The sequence below is a fragment of the Falco biarmicus genome, chromosome 7 (assembly GCF_023638135.1).
Source record: "Falco biarmicus isolate bFalBia1 chromosome 7, bFalBia1.pri, whole genome shotgun sequence".
In the NCBI taxonomy this organism is placed as follows: domain Eukaryota; kingdom Metazoa; phylum Chordata; class Aves; order Falconiformes; family Falconidae; genus Falco; species Falco biarmicus.
The window spans coordinates 34,166,185-34,171,424 of record NC_079294.1 but is presented as its reverse complement, the minus strand read 5'-3'; positions in this window follow the sequence as shown (position 1 = coordinate 34,171,424).

Below are 5,240 nucleotides of genomic sequence, written 5' to 3'. Positions count from 1 at the left end.
AAGCGTGTTACATTAACTTGAACATTTTCCAAAGATATTGAAACATGATAATAATCTAATACAGTGAAACTTTTATTTTATACACTGTGTAAATGCAGTATATTCAAGTTTGTTCATCCAGCAAGAAAAGGATATGCGCTCTTGTAAGTGGACTAGTGCTGTTGCTCAGTATTGCAATGTTGTCTATTGGTTTCAGAAAGGAAAGGAAACATTTAAAACTGTATTGAAAAGTCTTTCAGGAGGGTGGGCAATTTTGGGAGTGTGACTGTAAAACTCCGTGCTTGCCCGGAATGTAATTCTGTTGTCAGCTGCACACTTTGTGGCTAGGAATTAGTTTTAGCTATGTTTGCTGCTTACCTGCTGCAAATGCAGCAGAGATCAAAGTTATCTATGCCTACTGCAGTTATTTCAATTCTTTTCTTATTAAATGTGTATTTCAAATGACTGGCACTATAGATTACAATCCCAGTAAACTCTTAGACTTTTGCTTAAATTCATGTAGATTGAGAGTGATCCTAAAATCAGCAAGATATTCTCATTATGTAAAGTTAAGTATATGTTCAAGTGTTTGCAATATTAGGGCTAATCCATAAAATTGAGAAGAAAATAGAATATACAAGATGTACAACATTTCTATAGGAACCTATAACTGTATGAACTTAAACTGAATGGGTAGTTTATACATTAATTATGTATGTGTATGTATGCATACATAAATGTATTAACATGTTGAACTCACATACTCAGATTTTTAATTTGGCATCATCAGTGCTAAATACATGCCAGAATTAATTATATGACTTCTTTTTCTTCCCAAAAAGTGGGTTGCAGTAATACCTGTTGCAGGGAGATGTGATTAACATTGTTTGGGCCCTGTGGCATTATATTTTTTATTTATTTATTTCTGAGAGAATCCCTAATCCCTGCTTAATTTTATGAACTGTCAAAATGATTCTAAATATCTCTCTGGTTTGCATTTTCACCTCAGGACAGGAGTCCAGAGGTACAGATTTGTTGTACAACAGTGGACTTTAGGCAATTTTCATCTTTTAATGCCTGCAGCGTCCAAGGTTGAATTTATAATAATCACCAGATTATCTCTAAAAGATCTTTCTGTTATACTTGCAAATAGTTCTGCAGGAAAATGCAAAAGATATAGAAGAAAAATAATTGATTAGATTCAGGAGATCATTTTGTCACATAATCCCAGATGGAAAAGAAAACAAATGCTGATTTATTTTTATTTTTTTTTTAATGACAGTTGAAAGATACTACGGGAAAGATACTTGCTATTATAGTAAAGTCAGATGCTGGCCTCAATCCCCTGGTTAGACCTTAAAATACAGTAAGAAAATGTGCAAAAATAACACTGTAGCTAGAATTTTATTTTAGAACAGAAATGGATTGTTCAAGCAATGTGTACAACCATAACAGCTAAGTAAGTAATGTGCCTACACTGCTACTGATATGGCAGGTATGTAGGGAAAAAAAAAAAGGTGTGGATATAAATTAACTATAAGTAAGATTCTTATAATTTTTAATAGAATATGAATATACTTCCATTATTTTGGGGGGAGCTATGAACAAGCTGGGTGATACTCAAAAGTCAGAAAGGGAAACAGAATCTGACAACAGATTCCACACAGTAATTGTGTGTATGAAAGTCAGGTGATGGCACTCAGTAACATCTAATAAATGTTGATAAAAAATTTACATTTGTTATTGATGTCGTAAGTGAGACCCAATTCAGGTATAATTTGGGGGCTTTTATAATTATATGAAGTTTGTATTTTAGTAAGAAATTGAACCTCATTTCTTTCTCAGAGCAGGGATGGTATTCTGATTTTACTCATATTGTTACAAATTCATTTGTATTCCTCTAATGGCATCAATAGAAATTTACACCAAAATAACTGGTCAAATTGGGGAAGATAGACTGACAGAAACTGTAGGGTGTGCTACTGAATTGAAATATTCCTTCCTTTATGCATAGATTAATCTCACAAAGAATTTTAGGATTTTAAAAAATATTTGGTGAGGCATCATTTGGTGGTCCTGAACAGAGGATGGATGAAGGTCATCCTGCTAGTACAGAAGCTTTAAAACATGTAGAAGTGGGCCAATGGGCAGCCACAAATACTTGTCCTTAAGGGTACCAGGAAAGGATGGCTCCATGGGCACATCAAGAGGCAAAAAGAATTGATCACAGTTTCTGTGGCTGGACACTCTGCAGGTTGACTGGGGAGTCAGTGTCTGGTGCAGAAGGAAGTTGAGAACTGAATTACATGGATAAAAGATAAGTGTGCTGGAATGACTAAAGAGAAACAGATAAAGATGGGCTTCATATTGTTCCTACATCTAAGGCAGTCAAGCTTCAGTTGGCATAATAGAAAATAATCCAGAGGGATAGTACCTGTCTACTGCACAGAAGAAGCAGCAGTTGTTATTGTAAACTAATATATCATACTGAAGTCACCCTGAATAGCCTGTCTCCTGACGCACGGGTCAGGCTACCCAGAAGCAAAGTGGTCTGTCTCCGGTGGAATTGTTCTTGTTGCTTAGAAATGCAGGCTGCCCCATGCATCTTCCTCTGTACTTGAAGAGGAGAGAAAGGCCAACACTTTTTTCTGTGCTCCACCCAAACCAGCATGTAAAAGACCAAAACTTAGGAACCTGGGGAATAATTGAAACAGAGCCAGCAATGGAAGGGTAGAACATGAAATCTTTCTGAAGCGGCGTACATATCTACTCCCATCCTGCTGCTGAGCACAAAATGTCATCAACTGAGGAAATACTAGCCCTTCTTTGTTGCTGAAGACTGAAATATCATTTTTTCGCTTCTGAGTAGTTAGTGCTGTTAAAATGAAAGTTGAAAAAGAAACCAGGATATTGAAACTGTTTCTAAATTTTAGTTGTGTCTTTTGACCGATGCAGAGGAAAGCAGGGAAGTTTGGAATTGGGAAGCCAGATGATCAAAACATCATCTATGGCCAGATATATAGAGACATTAGGCAGTCATCAAATATTGATGGTGCGTTGAAGGTGTAAGACTAAGGCAGAGTACTCCATTTGTTTGTTTGGTTTGGCCAATGTGTTAAGTAGAATAACTTATGAGAAACGTCAGAATTCATCCCTTCTACTCCTTTTGTTAACAGGTTAGCACTCAACCAATTCACATATCTAAGGCTTTATGTATTATTAATCAAAAGAGTTAAAAAGTCAATCCAATCTGGTTATATACAGTAGTTCTTGTGGTTTTCAAACCTTTAAATAATTTATGGTGTCATCACTTTCCCAGTGGATGTCAGGCTGGTAGAATGTCTGGAATCAGAATTCCACTGGGAAAAAAAGAAACATAGTCAGAAAAAGTAGTAATATTTTTTTTTTTTAATAATAATAATAGCAACTCCAGCCTATTGTATCATCACTATCAGTCTCTAGAGACATCATTTCTCTGAAACAGAAGTTTTTCTTATACAAATCCTTTTGGGATCAAATGATCCTGACAAATCTATACCTACACAGTATTCTAACTGGCTAAGCAGGTGTGTGTGCATGTGTGTGTGTATTGAACACATATATGGATGTGTCTTTATTTAAAAGTAAATAAATAAATCTTGGATCTTTATGCACTTATTTCTATATAAATGTTTTCAGTACACAGTATTTAAATTTGTCTTAACCTTCTGAAATCAATCATAATACATTATAGGGGTTTTTCCTTTCTTTTTTTTTTTTTTTTAGAAATTGTAGTCTAACTGTAATTATCGCTATGGTGTTAAGATCTGTTTAGCCTTTTTTATTTCAGACACATTTGTTCTGTTTCTTTTGAAGCAGAAAGCCCCCACAGTTGATCATTGTCATCTTAAATGGGTTTTTTTTTTTGGTAAGTGTGTCTCAAATTCATTCAGCCATTTTTGATTATGTGATATTGGGGAATCTACTTTTGAGCTTTTTAAATCTTTCTAGGTATTCCAGAATGTCATAAAAAAGTGATTTAAAAATAATACATTCAATTTAAAAGCATGTTAAGAAATAATGGCATTATTTTATGTGATAGAATACCAGATTCTGCCTCCAGAAGTAAGGGACTTGACTTCTATTATTGAATAGACTGCTACCATATATTTAACACATAACCTCCTTTCAGAATTAAAAACCTTCTCTCAACCCAGAAAATCATATATTCTTTCTCCATGCAAAACAAGGTCATTGAAGGCCAGGTATATATGACAGGTACTCTGCTAGTTCCCCAATAGATTATAAGTTTTTATACCTCTTTGTTTTGTGCTGTAGATGTGTATGTTGCAATCAGCACCTCGTGCAAGTTCTTTTTTTTTTTCTCCCTTGAACCTCTCAATAACAAACCCAGGAAGCATTGGCTTAGAAAATTGTCCTGTGATTTTTTAACACAGGTGATATTCCTTTGAGCTGCCAAGTTTCTATACTCGCTTCAGCCAGGTCCACAAGCTCTCCTGCTGCATCCAAAACCTGCTCTCCAACATGTCTGAGAAATTTTGCTTCCTGATCCTTCCTTGCAGCCTGTACAATTGCTGAGAGAACTAAGTGAACATCAAGGATGCATTTCTACATGCAGTCAGCCAGCCAGCCTAGCAACATCCTGCCTGAGGTTCAGAATTCTGCATTTATGTAAATTCAGACTGATCTTAAATGTAAGTAAGGCAAATAAAATTTCTGCAGCTATGAGGTGTTTGTCATGTCATTATGAATTGAGGCTGAGAAAGTTTGGTAGATGAAGGAGGTAGAGATGTCACTTACAGAATCAGGATTTGAGCCCCTTATTCCTTTAAAAACAGAGACAAAAATAGAAACCTAAAAGATAATATTATAAAGAATAATAATAAAAAAAAAAAGAGTGAAGGATTTAGGTGCATGCATATCATAAAATTCCCTCAGTACCACTAACTCAGCTGTATTGATGACACATAGGGACTCATATTCTGCTTTCAGCAACACTTGTGTAAAGCCAGGGTACTGCAACTTCAGTCACTTTCGTGCAATTGCTCTTGATTTACACTCGTGTAACTGACAGCGTTTGACCCTTAGACTATACATATATCTTAAATTATGCATTTAGCTTCCTGAGCTGCAACTGAACAATAAGGCAGTATATATATCATCTGGTATGTACCATGCATCAGCTTAATGTGGACGTTTTAGTCTTGCAATTCTTCTACTCTTGTGCTGCCATTCTCATACTTGAAAAGGATATTAAATAC